The sequence below is a fragment of the Zonotrichia leucophrys genome, chromosome 3, assembly GCF_028769735.1.
Source record: "Zonotrichia leucophrys gambelii isolate GWCS_2022_RI chromosome 3, RI_Zleu_2.0, whole genome shotgun sequence".
Taxonomy (NCBI): domain Eukaryota; kingdom Metazoa; phylum Chordata; class Aves; order Passeriformes; family Passerellidae; genus Zonotrichia; species Zonotrichia leucophrys.
The window spans coordinates 63,985,225-64,002,345 of NC_088172.1; positions in this window are offsets into that span (position 1 = coordinate 63,985,225).

The window sequence follows — 17,121 nt, forward strand, 5'->3', positions numbered from 1 at the left end:
AAGAATTTGGTCAAAGGGTCCAAATTTCTGGCTGAGCAATTCTGACCCATTGTCCCTCCTGGCTGAGCACATAAGTAGCAGCATTTAGGGTCATACTTCATGTCTAACTTTATCTCTCCACTGGATAGATGCTCAAAGGAGAACCAAGGGACTGTCAGAGGGATCGGGGCAGGAAATGGTTTCATGAGCCAGAGAGAAATTGGAGAAGGTTAAAAATTAGCTGTGTGAATTCTCTGCTGATATCAGTTGGCCTAACATAATGAAGCTGCATTAATTTACTCTAGGAAACCATCTGACGCTACTCTTTGTGCAGGGCTGTGTTGACAGAGTAGCAGCCTCTCTGGGAAGGACAGGGAAGGGGTCTGTGTCCTGTTCAGCATCGACCCTTTGGTGTGGACTTTGCATGGACATTTATCCCTGCACGGCAAGAGACAGTGAGTTTTGCACTTGTGAAAAATAATGAGTCTGGATGCAGAAAAGCCTTTGGAAACTAAATCATACCGAGTTTTCTCTATGTCTCCCCTAAATCTGGTTCAGTACTCCTCAGTAACTTGCTCTGTAGATTGACAGTGTTTGCTGAAAAGAGTTTGTATGAAGCCTGCCCAGCTGAAATGGAGTCTGAGAATGCCCCCAGCTTGCAGTGCTGTCATTAAACATTAACAGTGAGCAGCTGGGCTTTCCATGGGCTGCACAGACTTGTGCTCCTATCACTGCTAATGGAAGCAAGGAGAAGGAAGAAAGCACACCCTGACATGCAGAGCCCAAACCCAAGTCGGAGGAACGTAAGAGCAATGGTTTCACACTGGGACTGCCTATCTTTGCCTTTGAGGATGAAGTGTGAGGCATGTGTCCCTAAGATGAGAGGCTGGGTTAAGCAGGGATGGAGCTGTCCCAAGCAGCCATTCATATTACTTTGGTGTTCACATCACTTTCCATCCAGCTGAGCACTGCAGTGGGGTTAGGCAGAGAGGACATTTCTCAGGGGCTCAGATCCAACATCAGACAACACAAAGAAAAATAAAAAAGGGGGGTTTAATTGATGATATTTGAGATGGACCTTTGTGGTGTCCCTGGGCTGTGCTAGCTGCTCCAAGCAGATTTGGGATGGTGCAGACCCCTTCCTATGGCAGAGCCAACACAGGAGCTGGCCACTGCTAGCCTAGGCAGCTTCCAGGCTACAATTCCCAGCAGGTAACATTGATTTTTGCCCTGTAGACCTCATTGCTCTGCTGCAGACAGATGATGGCACTTCCTCCTACTCATACAGGACTGAGAGTGTCTCCCCTGCCACCAGTCTAGATACCGTTCAGCAGACAGCTGTGCTAACTCCCTGCAAATCCTTCAGAAGAGAATTTTGGGGAAAGGAGATGAAGACAGACAAAAGCTTAGGGGCTGAGAACATGAGTGTCCCAAGCTGGACTCGCCATCTCGTGCATTGTTCTGTGGTGAATGCCCATGGGCAGCCACTTGCTGTTAGGGCAAGCAGCTCAGCCAGCTAAGGAGCCTCCCATCACCTGTGCCATGACCAACCCATGAGAGCAGCAGCTAATGCAGGTTGCCACGGCACTGTGCCCACGGCTTTCATCTTCCCTTGGCTGCACAGCTGTACCTCTGGCTTCGCCTTTGAAGGCCCCTTTGCAATCATCTCAGGGATGGAAATCTGGGGTTGTGGCCCTGCAGACCACCGCACTAACCCTGACCAAATCCTGCTGCTGGCTTCTGCATTGGGCCTCTGCACAAGCACAGGTTGTACAGACTGGGGCTGAGGGCTGCAGAACATGGGGCTTCACCCCTGTTGGCTATGGGGGAAACCTTGCCCCAAGGCTCAAAGACACACACACCCAGGCAGTGAGGCCACCTGCAGTTAGGTAAGCTGTCTGAGTATCTCCTGATGATTGCATATTCAATGCCTCTCTTAACTGAGGTGGAGATTGTTGATCCCTTAAAGACTGCCTGGTGACTGATTTCCTATGGCTCAGTCAAAGAAAAGAAACTCCTGGGTCTGGATTAGTAGATTGATTTAACCTGGACTCTTCTCTCCAAGTGAGAACTGCTAGATGCTGGCATCACATCTGTATTCACATCAGACATGCACAATTTGCCCTGTGTACGTGCAGGAGTCACTTGGGGTAGTACCACTCAACTCCACAGAATCAAAATGAGCTGGGCTCAGGATGAGTGAGCTTTGTATCAATCCCAGCCCCTGTCTACACAGAAACTTGACTCTGCTTCCAAAAGAAAGCAAAATCCACTCTCTTTTGGAGAGAGAGCATTTTCAGAATGGGATGCCACAGCTGCATAGGTGGACAGATCATTTCAACAGAAGTTAATGGGAGACATAAAACTAAGAACTGCCAATTCCACAACTCAGAACACTAAAGTTTAGAAAATCTGTCCCTTATAATTCTCTTTTCTTTTTTTTTTTTCTCTTTTTTTGTTTGAAGGTTTTACTGGAGGTTTCTTGGAATGGTGACGCATTTTTATACACTAATATGTGCTCCATGGATAGTAGAGGTGGTCTTTTTCCAGCCTAGACTCAATTCACGTTAGCACCCAGGGGAATACAATACACAGGAAGTCTTTAAAAATACAGGACAAGAGCGTGTGAGTGATGAAATAATAATTGGAAGCTCTATTCATCAGAGTATTTAAGCATCTGACTGATTCTGACCAGAAAGAGTTCCACTCTTCACTGGGATTAATCACAATACTACAAACAAATACTTTAAAATATCCTGCAGAATCATAGCCTGAACAAACAAAGCTCATTAATTTGATTTTTTTTTTAAATGTACATGTTTCAGGACCTGCACTTTGTTTGCTGGAGACTCTTGCAAGAGGTTTTACTGGGAAACCTGGAGTACATTTTAAAATCCTGTGTGAGGAGTCATGGAAAACAGATTTTAAATGCCCGTCCTTGAGCAGCTGTGCCAGGAGATCTGGTGCCAGCAGGGGAAGAGCCCCAGGGTCACGTGATTTATTGTTTGAACCATGTAGCTTGGATTTCGTGAATTTGCCATCCAATATTTAATGGAATAAATATCCAAACCGAGTTCTGTTTTAATACCTGATACATACTAGAAGCTTGGATAATTAGTAAATCTGAAGGAATCCCAGTATTATCCATGCTATTCCACCCACAGGGAAAAAGAAGTGAAATGCTTCCCTATCCTGAGAGCCACTCACTCAATCACAGTAATAATACTTCAGTTTTCCAAATGCGTCTTCCATTTCAAAGCACTTTTCAAATGCTAATTAGCTCTGACCATAACCTTGCCAGAAAGGGAAATATTATCCCATACTAGACAGGTGAGGAAGACAAAGACCTAAAGAAGTTCCTTTCCCCAAATCTCCCAGGAATCAGTGGTGGACAGAGCCGGGGAGCTCTTTTTCCCTTTTGATTTTTTCAGTGTCTGGTCTTGCGCTTTAGCTGTTTGCCTAATCTGTGTCTAGACGCTACTTCCTTGTCAGAGCAGGGCCACTGTGGGGGCTGCCCCCCTGCCTCTGGGCCAGGCTGAGCGCTGGGAGTGTGCACCCCCACAGCACCAGGCCACCCTGAGGCCACCCTGGGGACAAGGGACACAGGGGCTGGAAGGCTTCACCCTCTGCTCGAGACCACGAGCGGGGCGGCACTGATGGGAGATGGCACGAGCACAGTGGGAGATGGCACAGGGGGATGCTGCCCATGGGAGTCCTGACCCACTTCTGGCACCTCCAGCACGGCACATGGGTTTCCCTTAAGGACTGTGCCCCCTTGGCCCAGGACATCAGGGCAGCAGCAGCTCCTGGGTTGGCTCCTCTCCCCCAGGAGGAGGTGAGGAAAAACTGGGAACTCACTCTTTGGGTCTCTGAGCCCCACTGGGAAGGGACATATAGCCTGGATGGGCACAGCTGGCAGGACTGCAGCAGGTCAGGCTGCAGCAAAGGCTGCATGGTCTCTAAGCCTCCCTGAAGGGCACCACTTGGAGAACAGAGCGCTAAGTACTTGCCAGGACACAGCAAAAACGTGAACAAACAAACTGTCTGCCGTAGAAGGGAAAGTCTTTAACCTCAAACTTGCTGCTGGAAACAGTTCACAGGCCCTTTTTTCCTTGTCCTCCTCCTTGCACATGGCCTTGCACATGACAAGGGAGAGGATATATGTTATTCACTTTAACAATGTGAGAGCCAGGAGTTTTATCTTGTCTGTGGTGAAAAGGACAGGCTGATCTATCCCAGTGAATATACAGCTCCATTCTAAGCAAATAAAATCCAGATTATCCTTCTAGTATAGTCCAAACCTGTTCCTTGATGGAGAAAAATTGTATCAGCAGCACTACATGGTTTCCTGAGTAGCTACACTAACTCTAGGAAGAACAGAGGTAAGGGAGATAAAAGGTTTTTCATTTACTCCCATAACTGATGTAGCTGTACCAAACTATTTTTAATTACAGTGCTTGCACTGCCCTACTGCAGCAAACCCTGCATTTTCCCATTATACATTATATATTCCCATTTCTCTGCCCAGCAGGTTGTAAGCCACTTCAGCTGTGGTTAAAGCATCTCTGGGCTTTTTTGCTGATGTTATAAAGAAAGGCATTTAGTCATCAGAAGACCTTGGTGACACTTAAATCCCCGGGACAGACAGGCTTGTGAGCTTGCCCAGGGAAGGGCTCCCAGAGGATGCTCCTGGCAGGCACTGTCCCTGTTTCAGGGATGAGCAAACCAAAACCCAAGAAGGAGTTTTTTTTAAGGAGTCCTATTCCCTGCAGCCACCACTGGTGTGATGGTTATGATTAAAAGCACAAGTGGACTGAGCTATTGGGGATTATGCTGGGGGAAGGAGCCCTCCCTCCATCACGTTATGACAAGGAGAGCTATGCCAGGGGATGAGCTGTTAGAGGCAGACCTCTGCCCCCTTACAACCCAAATACTCACACAGTTCAGTGTACAAATCCAGGGAAGTGAGCCACCAGGGTACAGCCATTAGAGAGGGACTTGCATGGAGTGGAGATGTGAAGTGGGTGTGTGGGAACCTTGGTGGGATGGGGTCACTGGCACTGCAAAGAGATGGGAGCCATCCCATGGCCTGTTGGCAGCCCCCTGACTGCTCTTTCTCCTTGTAGGAATGAATGAGAAGTGTATTTCTGTGTGTGAGGAAGCCAGGCTGAGCCACTCCTGCTGACAGTCCTACCGCAGAGTGTAAGGCAAATCCAGCATAACTCACAGAACAAACTGTGTGGGTGCCATAATGAGAGTTAAAAGTGGGCAAATTAGAGCATGGTAGTCTGTTTTAACTCCTATTTGTGTGATAAGAGGAGACATTGAAAAAAAAGAGCATATATGTGACAGAAATATACTTTTTATATTCTCATAATTCATGCTTTACATAACTAAATAAATGTTAGTGAGTTTGTTGGAGACAGTGGAGATGACAGTCTGTGCTCACCACAGAGAGAAAGAAAATTTTCTGGATCCACCCATAAAATAAGGATCTTTCTGATTTTTTTCCTCTTGATATTTACAGAAGGTTTGTTCTCACTAGAAAACTCCAGAACTATCTGGCAGGTGTGTCTTAAAATGTTTTATGACTCTACTCACGACTGCACATCTGTGAAACATCATCTGTGCTGGAGCCTGAGGGATAGCTGCAAGCATCTTTGCTGGCCTTTCCTCTACAGTCCTCTCAGCAGATTTTGGCACCTCTAGTTTTTACGTGAAAAAGCAGATGGGAGAGAGAGCACTTCTGAGAGGGCCTAACACCTTCTTAGCCCAGAGATATTTTAAGCATAAATCTGCTAGAAGACCTCGGGAGATTTCAAGCTCCAAATTCTCCCAAGAAACAGACTCAGGTCTGGTGTCCCATGCTGTGCAAATGCAGAAATGGTCACGAAGGGGGTCTAGAGGCAGTGGAACACCTCCAGCCATAGCAGAGTCGCACCAAATGGTGCCAGTGTGAAAGTTTAGTGAGCAGAGGGGGAGAGCCAAATCCTCCATGCCAGAAAAAGTACCAGGTTGTCTTGAGTTGATAACAAATTTTCCAGTACAAAAGTGGCCAGATGAGCCTCTGAGGCTAGCCTGAGTAAGTGTCAGGAAAAGCAATCACGGTTTGAAGCTGGATGTCTGCCTCTGCCATTGCAGAGCTTTGTTTCAGCACCGGCGGGAGCACAGTGACCCCGGTGCAGGAGGGCGGTGTGCCAGGCAGTCAGCATGGCACAGCCAGGACCTGCCACCCAGACCTCTGGACAGCCTGTACCTGTGCTCCTGACTTGTTCCCACTGGGCACTGAAGGTTCTTCGGCTTAGTCCACATTGAGAGGAAAATTATTTGTTGAGGGAGGAAATACACCAGGAGCTGTTGCTTAAATGAAGCAGGGGCTATGGTTTGACCACTGATTGGAAAGCAGTTTTGTACAGGGCATTTCCAAGCCCACCACACTGCTCACCTCTCCTTCCCTATTGATAATTACAGTCACAGTGTTGCTGGTGTCAAGTTGCTATAGAAGCGCTGACTAAGCTCCTCTGCAAGCTGTTTAATAAATAGAAAAAGATATTTCCCTAGATTTCCCAAGCCTTTTCTTTGCACAATCAGCTGCAGAGCAGCCCAACTCCTCACTGCCTCCCTTCTCCCTGACCCAACAGCCCCCTCAGCTCAGCACCCTGGTCCACTCCAGATAATTTGCCCCAACTGCAGTGCCAGGAAACCTGCTTTCCATAACAAAGTTCCTGCTGACTGCTGTTTAATCCCAGTGCCTCTTCTAGTGTAGGAGGTGAGGTGCTGCCTGGCTGGTGCCAATCTGTTGCCCTTCAGGGCTGGCACATTTACTTATGTAAAGTATGTGTTCTCTCCCTGTGAATCTCCTGTACAATGTTGGGGCTTATGTCTCACCATACCGATATCACTTCATAGACCAAATGCTTAAACTGGCAAAGCATTAACCCTTAATTTCAAGGGGAGATTGTTTTTAAGCTTCATGTATCTGCCCAGTCCACTACACAGCGCTCTCTCCTCTCTGCCTTCAGGTTTCAGGCTGCCCCTGACTGAGCTGCAAACAGCAGTATCCCAGAATGACTGCTGTTTCCTATTCCCATCTCTGGCCATAATTAATGGCTGCTAAAGGAAGATCAGGACTGCCTTTTATACACATTTAGCCACCCAGCACTCCCTCAAGCTTTGTGTTACTCCACTGGAGCCTCGCTGATTTATTGGAGCTCGGGCAGGCCTGTAGTCATAACAGGCTGGGGAATATTTTCTCTAAAGGTTCAGGATTAGCACTGGGGTTCAGACCTTACTCAGGGAAGGGATTACAGTGTGGGTAAGTGGACTCCTGGTACATATATCTGATGAGCCCAAAAAGCAGGGGCTGAGGAGATGACAGAAGACGCTGCACAGACCCCAGGCCATAGGGATGCCTGAGCTTCAAGCTGCTCTCTGGGTTTGCAGCATTCCACGTCATGGCACAGGCATGGGCACTGCTACCACCCTCACAGGCTCACCTCTCTCTCCCTTAACTTTTTTGTCATCTACCAAAGACACAAACCATTATTCTGCCCATTCAGGAGGCAGAAGATGAGGTGTAACATTTCACATGGGCATTTTCTGCCCTGTAGGAGGGCACATTCCATTGCCCCTGTAATCACTGGGCACATTAATGCCATGAATTATTCCAGTCAAGCCTGTTACATCCTCCAAGGAGCAAGATGCCACGCAGGAGGGGTGGTTCATGGTTTGCTGTCTTGTGTACTTACTGCAAACTATCTTCCCAAGGCCAGCACTCTGTGCTGAGTTACATCACATCCTAGTGTAATGCCTTTAAATCATTAATCTGTCCTACTTCTGGACTAGCACCAGAAAAACCGATGAAGGCCAGGCTGAGTTCAGATCAAACCAGAGGACGTTGTGGTTACATTTATGGTTTTTTAGAGGATCTCTCACCTGCAACCACAAATCTGCCTTTATTTGGCTTGAGCATGATCCAAAATTACCTCAGAGGTCAAGAGTGCATGTCTTGTGGATTAGTGAAAACTACTGACTAACCTAACGTAATGCATTATGACTATTAATATTCCGGGAAATAAGGGTGGCTGTAGTCTGTTGTGTTGTAATAAAATCTAACATTAATTTTTCCCTATTGCAAAAATATCCAGAAAAAGGCCAGAAAAAAAAAATAAGCAATGGGAGTGTTCTGCTCACTTCATCTTGCTAAATGCCACAGCTCTTGCTGCAAAGAATTCAGTGTAGGCAGCACTCTAAATCCGCTTTACAAATGGGAATTAACGAAACTTTCCAGCCCCTCCACAAGGTAAGTCAGAGGTGCTGAAGTCAGTCTCCAGAGAGGGACCAGGACTCAGGTCATTGGTGGTAGAGCCCTCTGAGGGAGGACGGTGGCACTCCCTGGCATGCCTGGTGATGCAGCCCAGGGCTCAGCTCCTGCCCACCGCCAGGCTGGCACTGCCTGTTTGCTCCAGCTGCTCACTCCAGCTGCTCCTGTTCAAAGTTCCCCAGAACCAGCGGTAAAAGCACCACTGACTTTCCCGAGATTAAGTCACCTTTGCCCTACTTGTGTGCTTGTAAAATGGGAATAGTAATATTTCCCTGCTGCCCTGTGGCTGGCGAGGATCTGTCGTTGTTCCTGTGGTTGAGAAGGGTGCACAAAAGGGAAAGGAGAATAAATATTTACCCAGAATCCGATATAGGTAAATCCATCTGAGGATTGTCCCCTCCTCCAACAAACTTCCCTTCCTACGGGAAACTCTAGCCTCTATTTGGTTAAATCATTTACGTACATTAACGAACAATTAGGGAGGGAAGAGGGGAAAACCAGCCAAGAAAGCCTTCCACAAAGGAGCTGCCCTCAGTTTGCCTTGTTTGATTTAGGACAGGAGGGAAGTAACCTGACTGTGATAAATGAGGACTCTGTCCCTACCTGGACAGTCTGTAAAATCAAGTCTGGATGGGAGATTTAAGACACAGGGCCAGACATGGTGTTGGTTCAAACTATTGTAGTTTCTCTGGAGCTGCTGGAGCATTGAGAGTTATACTGGGAAGTTGTTGTCCCGTGGGTGCTGAAAGAGGAGAGGATTGTGGCAGCCCCACAGTCTTGGCAGAGTTCTGGCTCTGTCAGAGGAGTTGTGAGCTTTGCTCTTGGTTGTTTAATTCATGCAGCTCAGCCTTGTGATGGTCCCTGGGGCCCAGCCGCTATTGAAAGCTTTCAGCTTTTCACATGAGATCTATTGGATGTGACAAGGTACACATGGGTCATATGCTGCTCTCTAAGTAAGCCACACTTAAGTGCAGCATCACCATAAAAACAGAAAAAAAACAACCCCATCCTTTTCACCCCAGTGCAAACTGCCCCCCGTTACTTTTTTTTAATGGACTCTTTTCCATCAGTATTCCCTGCTAAAGGTGCACTAGAGGCCCCTCCAGTAAACCTCTGCACATCCTGGGGCTCTCTCCATACAAGGAGTAAGGAGCTGGTGAGCTGGCCTGCTGTCCCAGTACAGATTGGCCAGAAGAGGCTAAAGCCCGGAAGGCATGTCCCTGTTTTTATGACCGTTTGGGCTGAGAAAACAGATACCTGTGAGCTGGAGCTTTGGTTGCTGATTCTGACTGAAGCTCATCAAAGCTAGAGAGATGGAGTGCAGAAAGTGGAATAAACTAGATTGGCTTTGTGCTGAAGCCAAGAAATACAGATCAAACAAATGCAAATTCAGGGAGAAACATTGTAGACCTATAAATCTTTGTATAGAAACGTCTCTTTTTTCCTCAAAAAACAGCAAGAAAAATGAACAGAGTACTGCCATCCCAAAGTCCTTTCTGCTCTGAGCAACACTACCTAGCACTTTGCAGGCTTCCCCATGCAGCTCTGCTAATTCCTTCCTTGGAGGATGCATCTGAACTGTTATTTCAAACTGCCTTCAACAGCCAGAGAAACCCAATACTTTAGAAATAGGGCACTGAAGCAGAACCTCCAGGGCCCCCCAGCTCATTCCCAGCAGTGCTGGATCTGCCCCTTTCTCACATGTTGGAGTCAATTCATTGCCACATTTTCTGTCACAGCAGCCCTGGGACAATCCCGTGGGGTTTGGGGCAGGACTGTGAGGTCACCAGGTACACGCTGCCCTCTATGAGCCAGGTGGGGATGGCGACAGAGACTGGCAGGCTGGCAGGAGTCTGCTTGGCTGTGTAGAAACCCTTTGGCGTGGCAAACGGCCATAGCAGATCAGAGCAGACTCAAATCCCAGCGGGTGTTTGAAGTTAAATCTCCAGATGTTCAAATATTAGCCTACTCCATCACCTGTCCATCAAACATTAACTCACTCCACCAAGAGTACACTCACCCAGTCCCTCAGCTCACTGCTTCCCATACTGGTATTTTTTCTTGAGACAGCTGCAGACCACTGCACCCTGGATGCTGCTGCTCTTGCAGAAGGAGCTAAGCTCCAGCCCAGTTAAGGAAGAACATTAAGTACCATCATTTAGTACCATAGATTCACAGCTGGGGATTTATATCGGCATAGGGACTGAGGTCAGGATAAAGAAAAATAGTTTCAGTGCATCAATTTGCACATTAAATCTGCTTTCATCTTGATAATGAAAGTTGAACTGTCAATGCCATGAATTTAAAACAATGTAAGTCACACTCCTAAACCATCACATGACCAGCTTGAAAAATCACACAGCAAGGTCTCCTTTCAATTGCCTTTCTGGTCTTGGAGGTATTAGGAATGTATGATTTCCATGCACCTCTTTTTTAAGGTGAGTTAGATCTGTGCTGCTGTTTCTACAAGTGAGGAGAGACTTGGATAACCCACTGCAGGAAAAACAGAGCTTGGAGGCAAATGGGAAAATGGGCTACAATTTTTGATGAGAGCTGGCAGCACTGCACTGGCAATACAATCTGTCCTGTCTTCTTTGCCTTCACACATTAGCTGAAATCCTCTGAGAGTCAGAAAGTCTCAAAGGAGCTTGAGCCATCCAGTTTTCTAGGGCTGCTCTCTCTTGCCCCAGCACTGCCCACCCCTGCTGGGCCAGGCAGGTATGGAAGAACAGGGGAGCAACAGTCAATGGGAGGTGGCTTGCAGGTAAAAACTAGATTTTTAAAAAACAGGTTAAAAACACTCTCTCTCTCTCTCTGTGCTGAAAGCTGATATAAGTAGCAAGTTTTCCCTCTTTCTTCTTAGGTGCTTATGCAGCTACAATTCCATTGCTTTGGACAGGTGGGAAACAGTGGGGTTGTAGAAGGCAGCCTCACACTTGTTCTCATGTTGGGTCTTTGCTCAGCAGTGAATAAGGTTGTTTCTACCTGTATTATCAAGATCATGTATTGTATTCACAAAATGTTATTTTTAACTTCTATATATCGTGTTCTCCAAACTCATTAATGATTAACTGAGAAGTGTACTCCTGGTCCTGCTTCTCAGCTGTGTTAGGAAGCTTAATTGAGGTGCTTTGAAATTCCAGGATAGAAAGTTCTGCCAAAGTGCCATGTACTGTAATTATTACTTACATAGGAGACAAGCAATGACCATACAGTTACCTAATGAAAGAGCAGAGATTTCACTTGCTATTTCTTCAGTCACAGACATTCTCAAAGAGCAGAGATTGCAGTATGAGATTGCACCATAAATGTGCAAAGTTGGGCTGGTGGTTACACTTTCATGATCTCAATGAAAGAATGTGTTTTGGCCTTTTTTCACTGTGCCAGGGTTTAGCATCCAGAGCTTCCATTTTCCAGGGTTTTAAACTCTGCCGGCAATGTTATCACACTCTGATGTTTGAAATGGTTTTACATAAGGACTGCTCACAACAGCTTGAGCTGTGGTAATCAAGGCAAAGTCACCTGGCTGCCAGCCAGGGAGAACAGGCTCCTTTCTCAGGCAAATTGCTCAGTGGTATTTTTAGCCACAAATGCACTGTCTGCTGCAGTTAGCATTCGACTTGCAGGGCTGCAGGACACATCCCTGCAGCTCCTGCTGGGAAATGTGACAGGCGTGTGCAGAGCGCTCGCCAAGCGTGAGCGCCCCGCTGGCTCGGGTGGCTGGCTGGGGGCCGGGGGGAGCCCAGCATTGCTGGGAATGCTGGTTTCTGTTCCGGGAGCTGAGAGCCCAGCCAGGAGAGCTGGCAGCACTTCTCCCCACGCTGGAACTGGTTATGTGTGTTGCAGGACAAGTCATTAGTTCCTTTGCTAGTAATAACCTAATCATGGCAATGACGTCAGCTGCTGCTCATTGCAGAACCAACCTTTCCAACACCAAACCAAACACTGAAGGGGGTTGGGCTCCTGACAGAGCTGAGCTGCTCCAGCCTTTCCTTGCAGGCAAAGGTGGCTGTGATGTACAGGTCATTTCCTTCCCACTGGGTTATCCAGGCTAACACTCTGACCTCAGCTAGAGTGAGGGCTCCCCACCCAGCAATGTGTGGTCACTGGGTGTGCCACCACAGAGGTACCCACTCCGTGAGGGAGTGGAAGGATGGTCACCTGCCTTGGGATGTACCAGGTTATCTGCAGCTCACATCAGGGAAAGATGGAAAGTCATTTGCTCTACCCTTCTCATACCAAAACCGGCACTTCCATAGGGGCATGCTCTGACCTCAGTGAGTCAAAGTCCATGACAGTGACTTCCCCTGAAACAGGTTTTCCAGAGGAGTATCTCCAAACTGATAATCACCCCTCCCATGCACATGGCAATGGGCTGGAGCTGCAGTCAGGTGGGAGCTTAGAGAACGTCAGGAGTCCCTCCCATGGCGCTCTGGTGAGAAGGGGACACCTTTCTAATGAGGCATTTATGGGTAACAGCTATTTCTTGCACTCAGCACTTGGGCAGAATGCAGCTTCCCTACCAGCAGGAATGAACTCATTGCAGGAGGTGACAAAATGCATGAACATGACTAAATTTCAAGTAGATCAAGTAGTGGTGTTTCTTGCACCTTTAACACAGCAGGCAGCCAGAAAGCAGATGCTGATACACCAGGTGATAAGAGGCCCACACCTGAATTACTCCACATGGTGTTTCTGGTACATTATAGCATTAGACTTCAGATCTAACAGCCCAGGAGAGACCATCACAAGGACATAGTCATAGTAATTTCTGTAAAACAGGATTTTCACTTCAGTTTTTACTCCACCAGCTTGAGTAATGTGTGGCTGAATTTTAGGGATGATTTAGATCTACTGATCTGAATTTTACAGGTGGTAGCTTTACAGCATCCTTCAGCGAATGCTTTCAGGAGTCATTTATCCTGCCTGATAAAAAATTGCACCTCACTTCTTGTTCATACTTTGATATTTCACCCTACAACTTTTGGCTTGCAAAGCACTCTGTAATATGCTGGGGAAGTAAAAGTGACAGGGAAGACCCAAATGCTTTTCTCTGGCTGATCCAGCAGCCCCTGGGAGGCACAACAGCTGGCCCGAGGATGGAGCTGGGATGCAGCCCTGCAGAGAGCTGCTGTGCTGGCTGTGGTGGGTTCTGCAGCAGGGCTCTGCTGTGAGCTGTTTCCCACTCCTTATCATGGCTTTTTTTGGGTGGGGTCAGTACCAGTAAGTCTTCTGCAGTAAAACAAAGTTGATTTAGTTGGACCAACCCAGTAAAGATTTCCACCATCCTCAGCAAATATTTTAGAGGTGAGGTGGCAGATTCCTTTTTACTTCTGTGCACATACCTACATATATGAATATATATATTTATATGAGAAGCAGTCTTTCTGCCACTCCTTTAAAAGATTTAAAAATCTTTTCCCCAGGGTGTGTGTGGAATCTGTCATATTTCCAACATGTTGCAAATCTGCATTTCCTATTGATCTTATCTACTCTTCTGTGCTTCAGCAGTCTCTGTTTCACATTGTAGCCCCGGGGCTTCCATCCTCATTAGAAATCCTTTCCCAGGAGGCTGGAGATGCACCAGCTGATCACAGATCACAGCAGTAACAGCCAGTGACTAAACTCTCTGAACCCCCCAAATAAAAGCAAGAAACAGTATGTGGGGGGGGGGGGGAAAGTGCCTCCCTCCCAAGCAGGTTCCCTAAACCCCTGGTCCTGTTTGGCAGCCTCGACAGTCACCTGCCCTCCCAAGAACTTTGCAGGCATTTCCTGCTGAAGGAGACAGCATCTGCTTATCACTGAAAAGAGCAGCTGAAACTTTTATCTTTTTTGTGAGAATTAGGGAGTGCTCCCTCCTCTCTTAGCTCAAACAACAGAGTTATCCCACTTCTTTATTTCTCACAGTCCCTGTGGGCAAACCCCGCTGTCCCAGCAGCACAGCCCTCACAGCCCCTGAACCCCAAAGCCCATGGGGCAATGCTTGCAAAGGGCCCAAGCTCATGAGAGCAGGATGGTTTCTGAAGTTACAGCAGCAAAAGATGGTTTTAATCATTTAAGAACTCTGACCTGGCTCTTTTAGTGTGTCTTTGCCCCAGAGCTGCTTGTCAGGCACTGCCTGAAGTTGCTGCTTTTCTTTGACATGGCACCTTCCGAAAATATAATGAAAAACAGTTCCTGGACTGCATCAGACTACCTCTCCTTTTAGCTGGGCTAAGCCTCGTGTGTGAGGCTTTCCCAGCTACAAATCTTAATGGAGCTCCTTAGCAGGGCATTAAAACCCATGCTGAAATCAAAGTGGTATCCTTCATTCATTCCTCCTGCGGTCACAATAAGCTCTTGAGCCCTGCCTTGTACTGTGACTAACACAACAGGACCCTGGCTGAAAACTGGGGATCTGCTGAGTCCAATAAAAATAATACATAAAAATTTCACTTCATATCAGGAACAAGAAAACAGCAAACTCATATCCTTTGTAATATACAACACATGTGAAAAGCAGCTACAAGAGCAGAAAAAAAAGCTTTCCTGACTTATGCTTTTCAAGTTGGAGTTGCTGCCTACCCCTCTTCACACAGCAGGCAGGGGAACCTCAAAGGAGCAGGTGTTTTTCATGGGTGAGACAAGCCCCTGGTCAGTGCTTGTTTTCTGCCTGAAACACACCACTAATCTTCAGTGGGGTCCCTACTCAGCTGTGCAAACATGGGGGCTTTGGAGGATTAGGTTCAAATTCACATGAAGTTTTGTGGTTGTGTTTTAAAAAGAAAGATGAATCCAAAAAAACAATAGCATGGATTACTTTCCTTTTGGAGAAACAGATTGCAGGCTTTTCCCCAATCTAGGGCTGGACTGACCTCAAAGTTATACATCCCCAGCAGCTTCCATCTGTAGATTTCATGGCTCTTTATTAGAAGGAATATGGTAAAACATTGCAGTTTCCGTGGGTTAGAGATGGGCTTAAAGGATTTCTTAAGGTTGTAGAGAAGGTACTGGGCACAACCAAGATCTGAACTGACTCCTGGCTTTAGGAGGTCTGCTTATGAGGAAAGCTGTCTGTCTCCCAGTAGTCAAGAAAATAGAGTGGGAAGACCTGGTAAGAAGCTTGTTAGGGAAACTATTCAATATTTTCTAGTGACCATCTAGTTAGCCCCACAAGGGCTGTAGAAGAAGCAAAGTGCAAGCACACGCTATATAAAAAGGAGAGGAGGAATCAAACCTGGTATCAGGGATGAGTTTTGAGCAAAGATTCAGGTTGCTCTCTTGTTTGCCCCTTCCACTGAGCCCCAGTCACTCTGAATGGATTGGTTTGAATCCCCATGGAACATGGAACATTTTCACACTGGTGTTTTCTCCTTGCAGGACAATGGGGGCTGTGACTGGCACCACAGGGAGTAAGTGCTGAAAGACTACCGATATGACATGCTGATACCTCCATTTTTACTACACCCAATTAAGCAATAAATGATTCTGGTGGGAGTGTGGAGCACACAGATTATCATGCAAATCAGGTAACTGTGCTACCAGAGGGCTCTGACATCGCCTGAATTAGCACTGGTAAGATATTAGTGCAAATGTCACCTTTCTCCTCTGTTAGTTATTGCCTCCGATCTCACCCATCATGCAGCCTCCCTGGGGTCAGAGCCATGATGTCTCATAGATTTGGGAGTGCAAATGGATTTTAAAGAGGATTTTTAGCAAAGTTTCTATCATCTTCCATTCCAACACATCCAGAGCTGGTGGCCTGAGAGCCTGCTGCACTGGCAAAGTTACCTGAAGAATTCACCTTGATCCAAGCTACAAATTGGTTCAGGGGCATGCTCTAGGCTAGCTCTAGGCTAGAAGAGGCATTCCTTTTTGGGAGGTGGAGGACAGAGCTGCCTGAAAGCAGTAAGCTGAGGGCCCTACTGGGCATCAGGTTTTCCCACCAGTTAACTTACACCATTAAAAAGTAGAATGAGGGAGCAACACGGAGCATTTTGAATCACTTTATCTCCCAAGTTATTTTGTCCTCCCCACTCCCCTTAAAAGGATCTCTTTTGCTCTGTGTTCCTCAAATGAAAGTGAGACAAGAAGCTGAGCTGCTTGCCCCATCCCAGGCTGTTGACAGCAGACAAAGGCCATTGTTTGCTGCCACTGGTTGTTGTTCCCATGGTGGCAGCAGCCCCCAGCACCAGCCCTCAGCTCTGGGCCCTTTTTGTACTCGGCATGGCACAAACAATTGCACTGTCCCTTTCTGTGGATGGCTGCAATTTAAAGAGAGAAATACATTTCTCTGCATCTTCCCACAGGCCCCAGGGACACAGAAATTCACAGGCTGGCTGGAGCCACCCTACAGCTGGGGGGCAGAAAGGAGGAAATTATCACCCATCATGATAGCAAGTGGCCCAGACCAAGCACACCATGATCCCTCAGGTGGAAAAGGTATTGCTACCATTGGGTAGATCCGTCCCTCAATTGCCAGATCCAAAACCTCAGAACTCAGTTCAGTGGGGTTTCTGCAAGGTCCCCATCCCTGTCCCTGGTGCAAAACTAAACTGAATCCACCCAGGTTTTGCAAAAGGAATCCATGGTCAGTGATGCTAAGACATGAGCTCTCTACACAAGGCTGATAGAAAAGATGAATGCAAACAAACCCAGCCGCATAAACTGTGCACAGGACCCTGCTAACAAGGAGTTCTGGGTCATTCCGTGACTTCTTTGAACATTCACACGACAAGTCCAAGATGCCTGATGAGACCTGATCAAATTGTGTGGATTTCTTTAAATTTGTCTTGGAGTTTTTGAGGTTGTAGTCAAAGATGTGACTTGGGAGACAATGA